The sequence below is a fragment of the Neodiprion pinetum genome, chromosome 6, assembly GCF_021155775.2.
Source record: "Neodiprion pinetum isolate iyNeoPine1 chromosome 6, iyNeoPine1.2, whole genome shotgun sequence".
In the NCBI taxonomy this organism is placed as follows: Eukaryota; Metazoa; Arthropoda; class Insecta; order Hymenoptera; family Diprionidae; genus Neodiprion; species Neodiprion pinetum.
The window spans coordinates 17,404,440-17,426,511 of record NC_060237.1 but is presented as its reverse complement, the minus strand read 5'-3'; the positions used below and the strand labels follow the sequence as shown (position 1 = coordinate 17,426,511).

Below are 22,072 nucleotides of genomic sequence, written 5' to 3'. Positions count from 1 at the left end.
AAAATATTCAGACAGCCGGATACCTACCACTTTGCATAAACGTCTCCGAATTTGTAAGACGTGTGTTACTAATGCCGATTGAAAGTAGGACTTTGTCATCTAGTAAACGGGATCAGAGCAAAGGTTTTCAACCGCTATATATAGACCGAATCGCAAAAAGTACCCACCTACGTAACACGTGTGTTATCTTTCGTTACTACACGAGGACAGACAGGTAGGTAGAAAGTGGTTGACACAACTAGGGAAAGTTTTTACATTTTCGCGTCACGATATTTATACGCAAATTAGTGTATACATGGCCATAAGCGTTCTTTAGCGGCTAACCGACGAAAGAAACTGCCAGGAAAAGAAACCTCGCGAGGCTAGAATCAAAGATCCAGCTCTCCCATTGTTTCTCGTACTTGAACATATTCGCAGTTAATTATAAAGCAACGCATCAGCGGCAGCAATCAACGCAAATATACAATGCATACCGATATAGATACGTAAAAAATCCCGTGGCATCAGACGGAATGTCAGCCTACAGCCTGGCAATTCTTCGCAATATTGACAAAGAGCTTCGTAATGTGTTTATTCGTTCATTCCATTCCATTCCGTGCGATTCTATACCTACATAAAACAATTAATTACTGCATCGGACAATTATAAACAGTTGTTTTGCAACGATACGCATACTACAACGCGACCTGAAACAGCGGGCCACATAACGTGACCCACTAACAAACTTTACAGACGAATTAATCGTGTAATATGGCCTACTTGACACGTCTAGCGTCTGCACTTTTTGTTCGTCGATGTGCGCGCGTATGGGATCATTCTGTAAGGTGTGATCCTACAGCGATCTCTAGGAAGACATAACTCGCTAGGTGTAATCATATTATGCTACAGAATCAGATATCAGACTCTAACTTATCATGTATTTACTTGCATTGTAATGACTTTCTACGGCAAATAGTGAGTCGCACGAATGCAGATACAGATAATACCTCCAAACACATCTTAGTTTCTGAATTACTAGGGGTTATCTCTCTAAGTACCGACCCTGTACGCCTTACGAATTGTCAGTGAGGAGAATTGATTTGGCACACTAAAAATTTTAGAAGCAAATCCAAGTCGATATCGCATTGGGTTTGAAAAATATCGAACCATTCATAAAAACACATTTCATCCTATTTCACACCTTCAAGAATGGAATTGAAAAAAAAAAATGCCGACATTCATTTTCAGGTATTTGAATGAGCAGCCGTCATAGAAGCAAAAACCAAATCGATATCTCATCAGTCCCAATAGATATCGATAAAAACAACACACGCTTCAATTCTTTTCCTCCTCTCAGTAGTCGATTTTCAAAAAATCCGTCCATCATGGGTGCTTACGTGATGAAAGGAACATACCCCCCAAATTCCATGTTTCTCGGTCCAAGGATTGTGGCTGGTCGTTAAAACGTCACTCAGGACTTTTTTATACTTGTATAGGGATATTGGAGGGATAGTGTTGGAATTCAAATCGGACCATCTTGCTTTCATCTAAAGTTTCGAGCTGCAACGAATGAATTTCACCAGAATGCCAAAAAAATCTTTATAGGTATAGAAATAGGACACCGATCATTACAACCAGCAGTAGCGCCGCCCCGATCGGTTAGCCGGTTTGATTCGATGGTATTTGATGATAGGAAATAACTGAAACCGGAAACGGAAGTTGTCATAGATATATACCTACTCTACGCGCCACGTCGCCTTTCATATCGAGTTGCACCGTAGTGTGTACAGTACCCACATACCCAGAGCCATCCTACACCTACGTATGCATAGTTAACAGCACATGTCACATCAACAACGGTTAAGCTGCAACGATGGTTTTGTTTAGCGCTCGATATACCTCCTAACTCTACAACACTCGGTCTAACAATAAGTTCGACTAGACGATTTGTTTGTCCACTTGGATAAGCTGCAAGCAAACTTTCGAGCCCATAGTCTGTGCAACCAGAATGCAGAGAGAATTTACCCGATTCGTTTTCTGGAAACTGAAACACGAGCAAGATGAGAACACGGGTGAGAAATTTCAGAGTCAGCAACCTGTCTGTTTGTCGGCTATTCTGACGAGATGACGTCAGCTGAAAAATGCTATCTCCGTCAAAAGCCGATCCGCGATTAATTTTGACGTGGGTACACAGGGTACGCCGGCTTATAAGGAATGGAGTGACACACCGTTTGGATCTCACCTTTCTCATGTAGCCTCGCCTTTTGTACATACATATATAAATATAGGCAGGAACGTACGCACGACGGTAAGCCGTAGGTAAGATACACCTACATGCACACTATGTCCAGATGTCGTATACTTACAGGTACACATAGCCTGAAATAACGACCTCACCTTGAAAAATGTACGAGCAGTATAAAGCAAAAAAGATTAGCTCAATCCGTTGATGATTATACACAGTTAATGTTCATTAATAAGTTCCCAGTGGTTCGCTATTTGTTTCGAATCAAAACTGGAACGAGTTTCTTTTCCAAGAAAATTTTACACGCCAACGACTAACGACGCAAGTGACTGGAGAAACAAACGGTGCGTTCATCGTGGACTCGTAAAATTTCCGTGGAAAGAAAGCTCGTTTCAGTTTTGATTAAAAAAAAAAACGTCAGCCACTGGAAACCCATTAATGAACATTACTGTATTAGGATGGTTCGGTGTGCGATCGCCGAAGGACTATTTGTTCACTCTCGAGTTTACTCGCTTCTTACTACCTTATTTAAATTATTTTGCCTATCTATTCAAAGGCTCGTCGATACTCGTCGATACTCGCCGATAGTCGCCAGTAGTAAGGTAGTAAGAAGCGAGTATACTCGAATGTGAATAGCCCCTTGGCAATCCAAGTCTAGTTTCTACCATCCGATGCAGTTTGATCGTAATACAGTATACCTTATGACCTATTTTCAGACCAGATGCATTAGCACTAATTCAAGTCGATTGAGAAAAAAGAGCTTTTGTACTTCCGTAGCTTCAAAGCATCGTGCAAGTAATTTATTCGTAAACAGTTTGTAGGAGGTTACGATTCTGCAGACCAAAAAACGGGGGTGACATGAAAAGTTATTCGGGACATCTTCACTCCATGGGTTTACCCGTGTCTCATTCGCGATGTTGAACTGATTCAACTGAGTCGGTTCATCGTTTCGAAACTTGATAACGCGCGTTTGAAAAACGAACGTGCGAGTGACTCAACTCTTACTTCCAGGTTGGAGTCTTCTGAAGTTTTTTTCTCAACGATGACAAATCGAGGAGGCACTTGACTTTGTGCAGATCGTGCTAAGGAAATGTTTCAACATTATGACTCCTCTGTTTGTGTTAAAACACGAAAGGGAGACAAGAAAGAGCGCGGATTCGTCACGTCAATTTTTCACCTCGAAACTGTTGTGTCAAACCTTTCGTTCATCGTACCAACATACGCAAGCATAATCATCAGATTTGACTCTATCTGAATTATTGTGCGAAACAATTTATGAAAAAGCGATAACGACTTATTATTGCATCGAACTAGATCACTTGTACAGTATACTTACGATCAGTAGGTACGAATCTATCATCCCCAAAACATTTGTACTCATTAATTAATAGCTAGCGATAGATACCTCCTAAAGATAAGTTGGTCTATCCGATACGGCCGACAACTCGCATACGACGTTATTATTAAATGAAAAAAGTTAAGAATAAAAAAGACGGTTCGGAACATACACGTCAGAAATGCCTACCTATACTATACCAATGGAGCGATGGTTCAGCAAATATTCGAACCCAACCCGCTTCTCACCGCCTATGCAAATATACAGGTATAAAAAAAAATTCGCACGGTATAGTTCAAACACTCGAAGGTGATCATCAAAATTCAGCCGATTCACCGATAATATAAGCTACTGTGAAATCACACCGATATTCGTGATTCAGCAAGTTTTTACGTAGGAATAATCGTTGATCTCTCATCGCTGGTTGATCAGGAATATTCACTATCATCCATCCATTCCCCGTCAATTCAACGTAGTAACGAATGTCACCTGCCCAGTGCTTTGGAAGCCTCTAATTTACATCTACAAATTTCGTGCGCTAAGCATGACGTGGCATCGGCGAGAGTTTATTCATTTATACATCCAGGCATAAGTCGCAATGGGTCATTTCATTTCATGCCGACCGAATCTGCCTCTGACCCATACCCACCAACCTCAATACGTTCTTCGAATGCAAGTCTCAGAGAGGACAAGATCCGAATATTTGCAGTAATTTTTAGGACTGAGTTGGATGATTCGGGGAGCTCTTCTGCACAAAAATGTCTATACCCAGACTGAAAATCCGTCATGAGCCTCTGATCAAATACTAGGGAAGAGCAGTGTTTGAGTGACATCATGCTTATAGGGAGGATAAATAAGGTACATTGTACACATGTTCGAGTCTATATAATGCGAGAGAAGTTGCGACCTGCGATGCCGTCAAGCGATCAGCGATGCTGGAGGCTTGGATATTGTTTAATAGAACTAAATAACCAACAATGAGTATCGAGACACCTACGCTGAATGGAGTTTGTACGATGAAGCATGCAGGTACTCGTGTCCACCTACTTACTTCGTACGAGACACTCCGTTCCAAGCGATCGTGCGTGGCATGAGACACAGCATGAATTGTTAAACGCCGTATAGTATGGCGTGGAAATCATTTCCGCCTACACTTGTGTCGAATACAAAGACGCGACGCATCCTCCTCAATTCACCCTTTACCATTACAGAAACAGAATTGAGACGCTGTTCCTAACTGCAGTATTCACGCTAGAATGTACAATAATTATGATAATGGAATACCCTTGAGTGTATGTAAGAACAGTTCATCTTGCAGGTATATCCCGATTCATAGATTGGTGAACATCGCATGGTTCAAAAGTATCTCGAATTCGTTCAAAGTACTTCGACGTAGCTTGAAATTGTGTAAAGACCAAGAAACGTCCTATGAATTCAATCTTTTCTTCTGAAGTTAAGGTCTTCGCCAGATTGATTGACGACTTTCTTTTCCATAACTTTACAATACCCATGAAGACTTGATGTTTATAAAAAAAATAATCATCATTCGGAACTTTAACTGTTCAATGGTTACACAAGGTAATGGCAATCCTTCTTGAACCAGCAACTATACCTTCATTAAAGGGCAATAAAGTTTGAATATAATTGACACGAAAAAGTCTAGAACTTCTGAGTTGCATAGATACTCACCAAGTGAGTTGCGATCTAACCGTTACATTGAAGAACTTTTTACATTCGAGAGTAACACGCCAGGTACAAAATGAAATTATTAATTGGTTAATATCAGTAATGATCCTCGAGTAATAGGCAGCTTCTTATTCATAACACAAAACGTGTCGACACACCACGTCATTATAAGATTATCCTGCTGTATAGATATTTTGCTGTGTGAAGAAATACGCAAGTGAGCCGAAAAAACATCAAGCTAACTTACCGTTAAGTTAAAGACAAATAGCCTACTTATTCAAAATATTTCACCGTTGAAAACGAAAATTAGCATGACTGCTACGAGGTAGAGGAATTGCAAATTGGCGTAAAAATAAACGTTTCCATTTGTCCCAAATATATAACGTGCCTGCAACAGTATAGAATTTGTTAGTAAAAGGGCGACGATTTTTTTTTCATGGCATCGGCTACAAATGTACGCAAAACGCATATCTACATTAAAATTAGCTGAAAAAAATACATAAAGGAAAAATGTCTTACACTTGGTGGATACGTTCTTTAAGCACCAAAATGTATTTTTATTTAAGACATTTATAAACGATATAAGGTCGCATCCGCAACCTTTTTTTTTTTTTAACTGTAAACGACGCAAAAGCCTTCAACCCAACATACTTGATTCTACTGAACCATATCAGATGGGCAGCACCGTGTTATATGGAGCTGTTCTCGGTGTATAGAAGGAAATCCGCTTATATTAGGGAGCTAGTCGTCAGGTTAAACTGATTTGCAAATTTTTCTACGAAAATAATAAACCACTTAGCATCGATCGCTGCCATACATATCTTTCTGCAGGTATAAGTAGCTCTACATATCCTTTGTATACATCAACCTGTACAGCTAGAGAAGTAAAAAAGAGCTTGACTTAGTTTGCTTTTTGTATATTTCGAACAAACCCAAACGTATTATGTAGTCTGCGTCAAGTTCACGCCAAAAAATACTCTCGTCTTTCGGACGTTTCTCAACGTGAGATTGAATTTTAACGACGTTAAACTAGTTCACTAAAAGTCTTTCAACACCATCCAGGAAACTTTTTTTCACCGGATATCAAGACGAGTCACTGAGCAGTGTCCTCATTTTGTATACATGGAGTAGTCCTCTTGATTAAGTGCAAACAATGAACGTGATATTCTCACGTGCTGCATTATTCGAGTACGTAATCACATTTTGTCTACAATGACTCACTGTAAGTCTTGTTACAGAGATTTCTGCAACTTTGCAAACTTCGCTGCCACAAATTAGTTGAGCTCGTGAAATTTCCGCACAAAAGTTGAACATGACTTCAATTGGAAAGAAAAATAATCTATTGCAATTTATACGAGCAGATACGTAAATTCAGTAAATTATTGGAGTAAAAGTTAGATAGCCTCATTAATATTCGTTCCGCTAAACTGAAGCCAATATACCAAAATTATTGTAACTTCAACTGCCAGAAAAGTTTTTGCTCACATGTTTAAAAAACTGATGGGAAACAAAAAAAAATAATATATTACATTTGCGAAATTTTATATCATATACCGTTATAGCAGTTACGAGGATCAAATTTTAATTAAACGAAACGTAACACAGCCAGATCTCTGGGCAAAGTATACCATTGAATAAGGTATCATCGTGGATATTACATTATATGATACATCTATAATTTTATTTCGTCCATACAACGCTGCTTTCCGTGACAGTTGCAGTTATCATTACCGCAAGTGCTGGCGACTGTGGATACGTATTGCGGTTTATCAAAGACCAAATGCTAGCACAGAACGCAAGCGGTTACAAGGTTGGAAAATAAAAATTCGTACTCTCTCTCCTCGGCCAATCGACACTTGATATTATCATACGTCTGTGTACCCGGCGCTTTCATTTCGCGCAACAAGACGAGAAAAACACTTTCAATATTTGTTTAGATCTTTCCCACGCAGTGGAATTCGTTATTCGCTCGCAAAGTAGAGATTAAAAAGAAATTTAGATTGTAATTCACATGACACAAAACGCAGCAGTTTTGGTAGACTGAATAAACTTCAGCAAGTTCTGAGAGAATAATAACAATCATTCAGGTTAATTATGGTATTGTCGAACAGGCAGTGAACAACCGACAAGAGAGAGTGCAGGGGCGTTTTTCTTGTTACGTTGCAATTTTGCAGAAGCTACGATAGTTCTGCCGTTTGTGAGAACGTTACAAATAAAGCGCAACTTGTACGCGTCGGTAATTTTCTAGTTTTACCGACTCGACTGATACTAAATTATACGTAATCGTGTACACAACCTGATGCAAACACGTTTCAGATAGGTTGGCATCTGCACAAATTTCTCAACGACGTATCGACCTTTGTCGATATTATAAAAAATCAACTAACCTGATAACGTGGCTGAATATACACAAGTTTCCTGTAACAAATCATCGTGAGCATACCACACGTGCTGTACGAGCCACGTGGCAGCGGGTAACTCTGCATACCTTGTACCTTACAATTGATTAAACAAATTTCTCGATTGCACGTGACCGTGGAACCTGCGTCGGAAATTCTTGCATGGCCTCCTCTCTTCTCGTATACTGTCACGTGATTCACGCCGATACCTAGCGAACTAATTCTATATATATATAATATATATATATATATATATATATATATATATATAATGACGACGCTGGTAGAGTGACGCAAAATAATTTATAAACGAACGGGCATCGATAGGCCAGATGCAAATGGTGTATCTTTTGTATGCAATGCTTCGTTCGATTCACCGCATGCATGTATGAGTGACTACTCAATGTCTGTTCCCATATTTTCCTCATGCTTTTCCAAAGAATGCGCAACACTTGATGATTAATGCTTACTGCTTCTGGACTGGACTTTAAACAATAACACGGTTGTGTGAAAATTACAAAGGTAAAAGTTCATCGGGCTAATTTATCCACATTGGATGGAAATTAATTGACGAACACGTTCTAATTGCGAACTATGCAAGTGACTGACTAACGAAATAATAGAAATTAAATGAACACGTATTTTTTAAGGCGGAATGACGAACGAAGAAATTCGGACGAAGATCAACCAACAGTACCTATTGGTCATGATCAAAACTGTTGAATTTGTAATTTCGTGCACTGAGAAAAAAAAATTATCATATTTAATAAATATTAATTGATCCAAATAATCTATGCGTTTGCATAGTACTAAGCGCACATTTATTCAAAACGACAATTTAAGTAGTTTTCAATCAAAAAATTCCGTATTTAGAACTAATAAAAAATAATTAATATGAATTAAATAGAGATTGAGATCCACACGCTTCACGTTAAACAAATTGTCCGTTTACACGAATAATATTTACAAGGCCCAGTAAGATATTTTGTCGATCAAAGAAGATATAGCATTATAGACAACAAACTGAAATCACAACGACTCGCCCCCATTTGGATTATAAATACATTTAAATAATTCATTTAGTACTCGAGCATTATGCCAATTATAGCTGAATGAAAGTAAAAAATTCAAAATATCCATATTACACAGTATAATGTGTGTATAGTATATCTATAGACGGGTTTAATGGTGCAGATAATAATTTATAAACTATCGACGGACTTGTCATCCATTAGCCTGTTTTATACCCCAACAGCTTTATCCGGGAAACGAAAAACTTGTCGTCTGTGCGCTCGAATGTCAGATCTGTACTCATTTTACAGTTTCCTCGAAGATTAATACCGTGTAATAAGCTTTCGGGATACGTGCCTATAATACAAAATGGAATGATTTCGAGTGACTGATTCGGTCGTTTCGAGCAATTAAATACAGCCGGTAACCGTATAACCTACACAAACATAGGTAGGTACCGATAACGTATACTGTGATCTTTGTCGTAAGCTGCGCGACGACGTTTCGAGGTGGAACTAAACACAGGGACCCGTTATGTATACGAATTGTAATGAAAGGGTATACGACTATACATTACGCAGACGACGAGGAGACGGAAACAACAGAATGCGGGTATAAGATGCGCAATTAAACGCGGGCTTGCCAGCTAACCGAACAATTCATCATTTTCCTGCAATGGACAATTGTGACGAGGCTGAAGTTAGTAACGTTGGCCTACGACGATACAACAGGGTAAAGAGAATCACTTTCGAGGAGATGGCTCTTCAAAATAAGAGTACATTTTATTTACAACACTGATCGCGAGAGAAATTTTTAGTTCCGGTTACCGCTCAATCCTTAACTATTTCGATTTTTTACCACAACCGAAAAATACAGTTCTAGGTAGATAATGAAAATTGGTTTTCTAGCTGTTACCAGAAAGTCTATTATCCGTTACTATTCTTTCTCATTACGATCACTGTTGCGAAAATTTAATGCTTGTGCAACAATAAATTGGCGTTAAAGCCTTACTTAACTAAAAAAGTAGAGTAAACCTCGCAAACTGATTTTGCGTTGCAATAACCAAAAAAGGATCGAACGTAGCCCAAAATGGTTACGCGTACCTCGTTTTTCGTAATTCCAACGATATTCGAATAGTTTTTTTTAACGACACCTGTTTTACTGAATTTTTCTAGTTACTATAAGAAATGAAATTTTTCTCAGTGAATGGTTTACTAAATTTCGGAAAGTCATAAAGGTGCGAATTAGTAATTTTTCTTAAACATGCGTCGATGCAGTAACGTGATTAACTTGCCGAAGATTTAATCAGATTTCGTGACTGCAGAACCTCAACATATGCTCACAAAACTACGGAGTAATCCTACTCAACCCGGTCTATTGTTATACCTTGTACCATTCGTCCAGTCACGATTGTTTTCGTATTATCCTCATTCCTTATAGCTATATTGTGTTGAGGAAGATTCATTTCAACATTTGCCTCGTGCGACTTGCAATTGAACACGGAATGAACATATTTTTTTATCTTTGCACTGATATCAACACAATATTCCACAAAGTTAAATCGTCATCGAGTTAGCTGGTTTGCAATGTAATAAATTACAAAACAATTAGCTCTCCACGAAATCTGACAAAATTTAATGTTCAACTCTATATACGAGGCACCTCTGATTCTCACCCTCTCGGATTTAGTACGCGATTTTTTATATTGTTGCTTCAACTCTAAAAATCATTCCAATTTTTTTCAGGTTTTTCAGAGCTCCTCAAATGGTATTTTAACAGTGATTCCCACATTTTTGAAAAATATTAAAAACTTACATAAATTGTATGGGAGAAGCCAAAAATATTTCAATTAAAGCTTAAGAGAGCAGGCAAAACAGAAAGTTTTTATTAATTATTTAACCAATCCATCATTTTTTTTTTTTTTTCTTAGATTTTTTTGGAGGGAATTTTCAGGCTTCGATGTATCTTCCGTAATAAAGCAACAATACATAAATTTTAATAAAAATTATAACTTGAAAAATCAAAATAACTAAAAAACTGGTTTTGAATTTTGAATGTTATTTCTGAATTTCAATTGAAATTTACAGATTGTTTTTGTGTCAGTGGAGACATAACCAGCATATTGAACCCTGAAAATTAAGAAAAAAAATCGAAATGAATTTAAAAAAAGTTACATATTATTTAAAATGATATCTAATACAAAATCACCGTTTCGCCTGCCTACTTCGACTTTGGTTCAAACATTTTCAGTTTTAACCACAGAATTTATATAATTTGGGGCACCTGGAAGGTAGGAAAAATCTGAAAGAGGGTTGAAATGATTTTTCGAATTGGGACAACAATATAAAAAATCTCGAACCAAATCCAAGAGGCTGAGGGTTAGACCCTGGTCGAATCGACGCGGAATGCCCAATACACAGCCTTATTTCCATCAGCGTTATCACAAACACCTGTTAAATCCAAATATTAACCTTCAGCTTTATTATTCTTCCCGCCGATGGTGTATCCATTTCCTTTATTCTTATCGTACGAAGGTGAGTTCGGTCGAGACTTTCAACTCGCGACACACGTTCCAATCAGCGTAAAGTAAACTGACCCAGTACCGATAGTGGTGAACAAAGACCCGACGCGACGCAGTGTTATACAGGTATTCCTGCTGATTGTCTTTGTTTTCTGTACCAGACTACCCGGAGTCTTTTAAAGCTCGCCTGAAAGCGTTGGAAGCACAGGCTGCAAGTTGATTTGCTGCCCATCGCCGTCACGTGAGTAAATAAATACGTTAACGCGAAGAGAGCGGCTCTCTATACTTAGTTATAACTATAACAACGAAGCCTGCGGTAACCAGTAGCCGTGAACAAAACCCCCGGGCAGAAGAAGCCGTACGCCTGTAATAAAAACAACGAAACCTTAATTTCGACACGTTTAGACCCTCGTATACAATACGCCTAAATTTACGGACAAACATATGCGGCAAAGTAAAAAATTAGAACTGTGAAATAGGTAATTAGGGAGGTACGTGGGTTTAAACTTGTTGAAATCGATTGTCACACCTGTTGGATATTATACGATTAATCCATGGTCATGTTCTCGTTTCATTTCGAAACAAATTAAAGACTCAAGGAGTGGCGGTTTCTCCGATTTCATACTAATTTCAGTTAATACTGTATCTACGTAAGAAAAAAAATCCTGTAATATGAATTATGTACATATGATAATTCTGCAATGAGAAAAATTTATGAAAGTTGTGCCATGTTTCAAGGAAAAACCTTTAGTCATTAAACTCAAATTCGCAAATGCGTCAATTATTCTGATAAATAATCCGCTGCAAAGATGCACCCATTCTAATGGCTGCATGCAGCGCATTGCAACGTTCGCTTGAATACTCAAGACCTGACCGCTAATTCGTGGAGCATGAACATTGAACAGTCAGTCATACAGCAGATAGATGAAAGTCGACTTTCATTGAATCAGATTCAGCATTCGAATATAATAGAAAGGATGATCGCGACGAGGAAATTATGTGTTCAAACTCGTGGTCGGATTTTACTCTTACGACCACTTACATCACAATAAAAATCCACCTTTCCTGTAGGCGCATCAGGAATCAGGCTCTAGCTTAGGGTCGAAGAGATTGCAGAGGGTTTCCGGGATCTGTTGGTAGAAAGAATTCATACCTGAGGCTGTTCATCCACCTGTGTAATTCGACACTTGAAGAAAAACTTTGGTCGAACTAGCCAAATTTTTTTTTTTTTTTCGGCTAATTTTTCTGGATTTCGTATAGTCTTGCAAGAAAATATGATCAACTGCACTGATATCTGGGTATAAGTATCGTTTATCGTCAGGAGGATAGCTTTATGGAGTAATTTCTAAGTTGAACTAAAAATCAGCAATATTCACTTAATTTTTGTCCTTCGAAACAGAAATTTGCTTACTCACACGAAGCCAAAGTTTTCTTGAGAAAACAATATGTTCACTGTTTCTGTTCAGTGCGCATCTTGCCCAACGAAACATGCTTCCTCGCTGTTAAATGTGGCGCAGAAAAGTATTCACCAAGTATTGGACTTGAGAGGTGCACGTGGTACCATAGAAAACGCAAAATTCTTTCAGGAAAATTCAGGGCGGAAAGTTTTTGTTTCGAAACATTCAGTGTTTCGACATTGCGTTACTTTTCGGTGTAATATTTTGGGTTTTTAGATCTGAATGAAAACCCTTTGAAAAAATGTCACTTTTCTATATTTTATCTCAAGCTCGTGGTACGCACCTGACTCAAATAAAGTTTATGTATCATGGATTGCAGTACAAGAATTGTGCGCAAGTCGCTGTTTTTTTCATAGCGCAAGAAATCAACCGTAAACAAAATATTATAACTGTAAATTGCTGTTGATGAAGACTTAAATAGTATCTGTCACGATAAAGACTATTTTTATTGATATTTCACTCAAGTATTATAGAGGTAGTGCCTGTTCTATTCCTATAGGTTATAATTGGTGCACCAATAAACTCAAAGAATCATAATAAAATCGATAATCTTCAACGAACAGATATTTTATTGTTTCTTTCTGTGACCAATACTCATTTATTAGCGCAGACCGAATGGTATAAAACGACATTGCCGTCAGTTCCAATCGTAGACTAGATGTTTTATTATCATACGTAACACCATTCACAGTTTTCTGTATAGTGAAAATACACGCTTGATCATTCGAAATCCAAGGATTTTTGGAGAGTGCGAAGTGAGCGATACGTAAAGGTATGCAGCATATAATATGACGCGTGAAATTCTAAGAGGCAAACAAGCCACGTCCCCGTCCTCAGCTCGTGACTAAACCTCGTCGTGCCAAGAAAGAATTTCAAGCGGTTTGCAGGGTTCGAAGGTAGTCGGAATGTATGTACGTATGTGAGGGTGTATAAACCAGGTACGCGCTCTGATCTTAAAATTGACTCCGAATGACCCATAAGAAACCGAGGAAGTATAGCGTAGGACGAGTGCGTGAGGGAGATCAGGTTATATATGGGAGATTCCACGTCAAATTAGCAGCCCATGAACCTCATCCTCTTCGATTTGAACCATTTTCCAGTATGATGTTCTTACCAACTTTCCTTCAGCCACTGGTGAAATTTATACAAAATCGCTAAATCAGTTACGAAAACGCGGTTTGTAAAATTCTTAAAAAACTGAGACGGTTTCTATGTTTCAAAATATAATTTTTCAGCAACACACGATAATGGAAACTCAATATTTACTATTTTTTTCGCAAAGTTTTATTTTCTTCCGTGACGGAATTGTTTTCTGCTTTTGTATTTTTTATATGCCTCGATCTAAAAGATTGCGGAATCACATTATTGTCATGATTCTGTGATCTATTTATATCGGGGATCAGAAAACAGAAACTCTAATTCCGACATGGAAAAACTACAAACTTCCGAAAAAAATAGTAAATATTGAGGTTTCGTTATCATGTGATGCTTGAAAATCACATTTCAAATCATAGAATCTGTGTGAATTACTTCAGATTTTTAAAAATGTTGTTTTCGGATTTGTTTTTTCGATTTATTTCAAAGTTCAACGTTGGAAAAAAATCTGAAAAAAATTCCGAGACCTTTTTGGGTTGGTATGAACATCATACCAAAAAATTATTAAAATCGAAGAGAATGAGGAACATGGACTGCTAATTTGACGTGGAATACTCCATATATACAATGATTACGGGGGCGTAGCTCGATGGATAATTATTTTGGTAACACAATACAATGCGGTTCTCGATATTGTTGCACGAGGCATCTAATCGCGTTGGTTTCGCCTGCAATGTGTTGGGTTTCATGTAATATAACATTGAATGACGCACTTCCATTTAAACTCATCTTGAAAAACGGGGCAGGGTTCAAGTTCCGAATTTGAAAAGTTCCTAATTCGGAATCTCAACTTGTTCGGAGTTATGCCTTTTCAGCATTTTATCCTTTCGGAATTTTACCCTTTCTTTTGCATTTATGGAACTTTGAGTGTCGGGTTTCGGACCATTCGAAACATTGATGTTTCGTCCAAGTTTGATTTCTTTACTTCAAGTTTCGCCATCAAAAAATTCAGAATTTGGTGCTTTCGGAACTTTTAAAATTCGGAATTTCAACCTCGCCCCTGAAAACGTCTGGATAACGATTGCCAGATCTTCGGAATTCTTTTTGATAAACGTAGAATTTTTTCGCGTACTCATAAAAACAAACTCGTTTTCTACACCACGAAATTAACTTCGTTATTGTAACTATACATCGTTCGAGATGCAGGGTGTCTACTGTAATTAAGAATTTAAATTCCAGGACCATTCCAGAAGTTTTCTGGACAATAGATTGTAAAAAATTCTGGAACCTTAATTTTGTGTTCGTACGAATTTTCAAGGATAGGAAAGTTGAATAGGTGTTGGATCAAAAAATTTATGCATATATGTAGTAGTTCATATACAGAACGAATTGCTAAGGACTGCATGATCCATTTGTTAAAATTTAACGCATTCAAGGCCGCGTGTTACAAATAAAATGTCGCAGTTTTCAATCAAAAATGTATTATATCAACTTTTCCAGGATAAATCAAAATATTCCAGAACTTGTCCAGGACCTAAGGAGTAATTTTTGTTTCCCAGATTAGTTCCAGGATTGAAGGATATTTAAGGAGCAGTAGACACCCTGGACATAGACCTGCCGAATATGCAGAGTACCTTTTCGACTTGCGTTGATATTATAATATTCTAGCATAAACACAGACCAATATTATCATTATTGACAAGGCGGTTTATTCTAATTTCATAGAGCTAATTGAACGATATTTATAAAGCTTTGAAACGTGTGATTTCGTAAAATTCCGGCAGGCCGTAACTATAAATATTCAATAGTTTATTTAACAATGGTGCCACGATGCGTCACAGGTAGATGTAGAAAAAAATCATTTAATAGGAATACGTTTCATCGGAAGACATATATTTGACAACGTGTATCTGAAGCGAATTTTTTAAACAAGGATTTACACGGAGCAATGAGCAAAGGAAGTAACTCGAGGAACTGGAAGTAAAAAGGAAACACCGAATCGTCTTATTACCTTCGGCTATAGATTAATTAAACAATTTAACTCTTTCAAAATTATCCATACATATATTTCAAAAATATGAGAAATTTTATCGAAAAATGTAAAGAGCGAAACTTTTCTAGAGTGATCATTTTCTGGAAAGAGGAACAATACAAAACTTTGGCTAACTCATTTCGTACTGGAATTCACGAGAAAAAATTTGTAAACCATGCCACGGAATTCAATTCATCGAAAAATGTAATCTGAATTGAAATTTACTTCGCAATGGTTTGTCATTTTTTCAAATTTTCGAAAGATCAACGACACATCCGTCCGGATATCGATAACTTGACATGTTCTTCACGGTTAATCAAACAGAATCGGTCGGCAAGTAACGATCAAATTACTCCGAATGATGGATGTGACATATTTATTTCTTCGGCATTTCGTATGAAATTTGAACGAGACTGAAGTTGTTAACGTTATCGTAACAAAACATTGAAAAGAAATTCACTATATTCATGTTTCCAATGCCTTTAAAGAAACTTGGATTTCAAAATATGAGTGTGTCCTACTTTATTACGATTTACTCGAATTCAGACAATTCCCAAGTCGCGAAATAGCGGTTTTCGTTTATAAAAAAAAAAAAGTACGTACTTTAAATCCATTGCGCAAAATAAATCGTTACTTGCCGACCAATTCGCTTTGATTGAGCATGAAGAAATGTGTTTTATTATTAATGCAACATTTATTATATTTATATCTGACTATTAACATATCTTTTAGTTACAGTAATATCCAAACAAGTATACTGTAAGATTTCAAAGATTTCCATCACTCTTAGTTATTTCGAAACTGAATTCGACGACTCGTCTTCCTCTTCTCAGAAGATTTATGCTCATTGTATGTGCAATATCATGAAATGTGTATAAACCTCTTTTGCTTTTTCGAGCATTGATATGGATATTAATGTACACATCTACCTATCTATTTATCTATCTTCCGTCCCTCTCCTAAATCATTTCACGAACTCCTAGGTCATTTCACAGTTGTTACAATTCCATTGCTATATAATAGACACCTAGAAGGTACGTATATCCATATTAGACAAAAGGTAAAGAGGTTACGGCAATTAATATTTATGATGACAAACTTCTGGAATTCGCAGCTGCGGCTTATGAAGCGAGTGTTACCGTAAGTATTTGAATAAAATTCATCGCGTTGTTTAGAAAATTTCTTACGTGGGCGTGAGGATCTCTGTAACGTGCAATGAATCAAACACACATGTATGGACAGGTAGGAGTCGTCTTCGCATACTTACTCATTCCTGAAACTAAAATTTGTACACAAGTGCAAGCCCGTCGTCGTGTCGCCGTTTCTCATGCCTAATACGTACATGAACCTTATGCCAATTGAGATAACGATGCGGACGACCTCGTACCGTCTGCCTACTTAAAATCAAAACGAACCGCAACGCGCAACTTCAATTTGTGATTACTCACAAGTAAACTCTCTGCTCCTGCCGCCGCAGATCGAAGTCTCATGGAGTTAACGTTTCTGAAACGGGCTGCCGTTGTGTTTTCGCTTTGAATAAAATTAAATTACCACCGACATTGTTCCTTAATCAAAAATATGTACATTACCTGCACTCGTGAATCGTTTACTTTATAAATTTTATTACGATGCTAGGATGATTTATACAAGTTCAAGTATATATTACCGATTAACCCTTTGCGCCACAGCATAACATATATGAGACACCTTTTTCGAATCGGTTATTCAAGATTTATATTCAATTTTTGAGGTATCGTTGTCAGTTTTTTGCATGATTGGACTTCTAAGATATCAATGTTGATGTTTTAAGAAGGATTATAATGATTCTGTGAATATAGTAGGCGCTATGGATAAACAAAGTGTTGAAAATGCCTGTTTTTACAAAATCTAAAGACTAAAAAATCGAACTCGGTAATCTTGGATTTTGAAGTCACTAAAAACGAATCCGATGTCGGAATTTCAAAAAATTCAAAATTGCGGTTTCAATATGGCGGACTGAAAATATAAAAATGATCCGTTTCGCTTGAAATTTGTTATTCGGGGGTTTTCTGGGTGGCTGGAAACGAATCTGATGTCAGAATTTCAAAATTCAAAATATGGCAGATTGAAGATATAAAAATTGATCCTATTCGCTCAAATTGGATCCGCCATTTTAAGTTTTGAAAATTTCTCAGATCTGAACCCATTTTTGAAATCAGCAAACTCAAGAATCCTTATACATGGACCCAGTTTCATGGAATTTGACTGTAAGAAAAAATTTACGGTTCAAAAAGTTAATATTCCTTTTTCCTAACATTCAACTATACTACACGATTGATGACGATCTTGCACAGACCCAGTGTTACAAATATCAAATCTATGTTGTATTTCGTGTACAACAATCTTCCGCCAGTTATCCTTTTGCGGTAGACTACAGTTTCTTCATTATACGTGTTTTCAACGATATGTACGAATAAAAACGATCCACGAATACGGACACGCGTATAATTACTGCGCTAAAGCGGGTCAGGGTGAATAGAAATAGGAAAATATGTAATCGAGTCCTGACTAACCACATTTACAGACATCTGAAAAAACAAAAACTCCGGTAGTTGAAATAGTGAAGCTTGACAAAAACGATCGTTAAAATCCCACGTCTGTACGGTTGCCAATTGAAATGTTACGATCCAATAACAAGAATAACAAACCGCTGGACACAGGACTATCAAAAGCAAATGAAGCAAGCAACAAAGAAGAAAAGAACTCGAAACAACGCAACGTCACGGTCATCTCCGTTTTTTGTTTTGTTTTTGTTGAATTCAAAACGACAACAATACTCACGAAAATTCAAAAGTGTTTGATTAAGCTGAGCATCGAGCAAAACAGCTATTTAACTATCTCGCCAATACATTTTCACCAAATTCTCAATGCAGCGTGTGAGAAAAATGTCTCCTCCCCCCTTTCCAGGCAACCTACTTCAACTCTGTATACAGACTATACGGCGCAGCGGTCACCGGCCGAATGACGTAAGGGACACGATCTCATCTGTGTATTCTATGTTCGTGAAATACAGCAAAGGAATATTTTTGAAACTTCACCGCGCGTCACGCGAATTATGGGCTTGTGTACTGTGGAATACACATTGACTTAACGCTTTCCATTTCTCCGCGTAAAAAATCATCAAAGTAGGTATCCTTGCAACGAAGATGAATAAAACTATTGAGAATTGATTTCACGACCCTATTAGCAAGTGCACGGAAACGTATGCATACTGCTTGTGACACATAATTTTAGAGAGAGAGATAGAGAGAAAAGGAGCGAAAATGAACCGACAAGTAGCGAAGATCAGGGGCGAAGACTCACCTTGAGTTTAAGGTGTTTTGAGTTGCTGCCAATTTCCGTATACGTGTGTAATCCAAAAGCACCCGGGTGTGTGGGGTTCTTGCAATTTACTTGGCAGGGTGCACGATTCGACACGCTGTGTGTGCGTGTGTTTGTACACAACAGAACTGATCCGCAAAACCACTTGCGATCACCACTACAACAATTAGCACCAAACAAAAACAACTACTTATTCGCCTTTGGGTATTTTAGCATTGAATCGAAGATGAGGCGAGCATAATATAAACCGTTGCGAATGCAAAGGCACGACGTAAACACGACGGGCACCTGCGCCTGGTCTCGGATATGTCACCGTGCGACGACGAGCCGTTGATCAGACGTTCAACCGAACTGAGAAACCTCGGTGCCAGCACCAATAACCGAGCTACCTACACCAGACGCGAAGCATTGCTTGCGAGACCTCTCGCGCATGCGCAGAGACGGTGAAAAATAAAACTAGAAATGTAGGCTGTTACCTGCAGGTACGAGGGATCACCAGTGTCTCTCAACCGCCAATGCGCGCCGAGCTCGTACGACGGTTACGTAATGCGTCAACGGTGCGAATTATCGTAGAGTGACAACCTCGCCATCCGTTTTCGTTGGATGTAACAGTAAGTGGGGATGTTTTTTTTTGTCTCATTCATTTTTCTTTTTATATTATTACCTCTGGGGACTTTCAGAATTCGTCCTTCTGCTCGCCATATTGAATCAGTTTCGAAGAATCCGAATTTCTGCTGTCGAAGAGAGTGCAACTCGTCTTCACGAATGACCTCGAAATAGATGCAAATTTCTCTATCCGCGAGTAGGATCGTGACTCGTTTGAAGGAAAGGGATGTTCTTTCGGTCGAATAGTGGACTAAATTTGACAAAATTCGAGGAGATGTGGCTAAATGATTTTCTAACCTGTCGAGAAGTATTTAATTTTCTTAACGTTACTTGATAGTTTTACTCGTCGCTCGAGTTTTTTTGGCCAAAGTATTATTTTGCGACGACAAATAATTTTTAAGGTGAAAATTGCGAATTTTATTTTTCGTTTATAATATACGCTTGTCACCCTTGTGTTAATAGAAGCATATTTGTGAACGGAGATTATTATTTAATTCTTCTTGTGTTGAAATTTGTGAACGAAAATGTTCCCGGTACGAATGGACACTGGCTGCAAAAGAGCAACGCGCGGCGCAACGCCACGCCACAAGTGTTTAAAGTTATCGTTAGAAAGTTTGACGTGAACGCCACTGGCGCCTGTTGAACAAAAACTCCATTGTGAAGACTAGAAACTTGGAAAGAAGGTGATAATAGTACGAAGAAATTACGAAACAATGAAAGATAAATTATAGAAAAAGTTAGAGTTATCCTTGATTCATTCATTCGCTTTAGTAGCAACGCGACAGTCGTCGTTTACAACTACGCTTACTGTCTGGGGAAATTTGGAGAGCAGAACAGTACGCTGCTAAAACCGCTACGATTCCCTACTATATTGCTTTTCTTCGCTCGTCAATTTAAACTACTAATTCCTACGTTTGATTCAACTAATAGCAGTTATTTTGGATTCATTAAAAAGTCGTTTAGACTGAATTACACTGTAGAAATAGGACAGGGACAGTTCAAATGAACGGATGCATTCGAGAACAATTTTTGTAGATTGGATCACTTGACCTTGTTTCCGATTTAGATCAAGTTTTTTTTATTTATTTAGGTGTTTATTTAAAATGCGATGAATTATTTATTATGATTGATTGAGGAAATATAATAAATAACTGTTATCGAACACATTGCGGATTAACCTCTATCGATAAATACGACCCGTCACTGTACACCTCCAGTATTCCCATTGTCTGACCTGAGCCATTCTCTTTTTGATCTTGAGGTGTGTAGGTGCAGCGATGTCTGTACACGTTCATCAATGCTGCAGCCAATCTTAAACGTGATTCTCATGAGAAAGAAAAGGACCTCCACACTCTGACCTTACATAAATATATTTATAGGTATATCATCCTGCGCAGCGAGGAGAGATGTCGATTCAAGTGCGCTAAACATTATAATACAGCTCTGGTGGGACTTGATATACCACGACATTTGACCCATGTCATTTGAATCTATTCCTTTTTGTTCCGTCAGGTTGTACAAAAGGTTGTTTCAATAGAAAAACCGCATGCGATTTGCTGAGTCAAAATGTCAATAACTTATATCTTCATAACGCTTTGTTCTCTTTTGTATTCTGAATTAAGGTGACAAATACGACCCCAGAAATACTTTTCGCGGCACTTTTCGTTACTTGTCAAACCAATTCAGTTACTAGAGGTATCGACTATTATCTGAAAAATTTATACTTAGTATTTTCTTTTACTCATAAAATGGTTTCTGTATATTTAATAAAATTGTTTCCTATTGCAGCGTTTTAATCTTTTTATAGTAATTTGTAAAATACTTGCTATGTACTTTGTATAAACTTGTAATTATCAGATTGTTTCATCGAGCCGTTTCCGAGATCATCGCGGTAGTTTGTCTGGATAGGTAAACAGATAAATAAATAGAAATAAATTTTTCTAAAAGCCTCTTTTTCGGATGCCCGGAATTCGAAAAGGTGAAAATTTGTTAAAACTGGGAAGTCATCTTTGACAGAAACCAGTACTTTCCCTACATCCATTTAGCTGATGAAAAGTAATTGTGCCTCTACAATAAATTTCAAATGGTAAATATAAAACGACGGAGAGCACTTAAGCAGCCAGTCAGTACGTCATAAAATTGAATACAAAAAATTAATTTGTGAAAAAAAAATGACTAGATACACGCGAATTCGCAAGTTATAGCGTTTATACGGATACTTACACTTTTCAGAGTTAACAATGCCAGTTCAGTGTAGCAGTAGGTGTACACAAGTGGTGACTTCTGTACACTATATTCTCAAAAATGATAAAATATTCGTCGACTATTTGGTATAAAAACTAACC

At 37.6% G+C, this 22,072-nt stretch overlaps 1 protein-coding gene and 1 long non-coding RNA gene across 5 annotated transcripts in view; one reads left to right on the top strand and one right to left on the bottom strand.

Annotated features, from left to right (window-relative positions):
• The window catches only part of nuf (rab11 family-interacting protein nuf), a 76,961-nt gene extending 57,478 nt beyond the window's left edge, over positions 1-19,483 (bottom strand). For all 4 annotated transcript variants that reach the window (XM_046631520.2, XM_046631522.2, XM_046631521.2 and 1 more), the window contains exon 1: positions 19,104-19,483. The gene's annotated coding sequence lies outside the window, so the exon portion shown is untranslated. The remainder of the gene's footprint in view (positions 1-19,103) is intronic.
• Positions 19,484-19,648: 165 nt separating this feature from the next.
• Positions 19,649-21,416, top strand: LOC124221488 (uncharacterized). Its single transcript, XR_006883829.2, has 3 exons — positions 19,649-19,732; positions 19,802-20,034; positions 20,989-21,416. It is a non-coding gene; the product is annotated as an uncharacterized lncRNA (long non-coding RNA).
• The last annotated feature ends 656 nt before the right edge of the window (positions 21,417-22,072 follow it).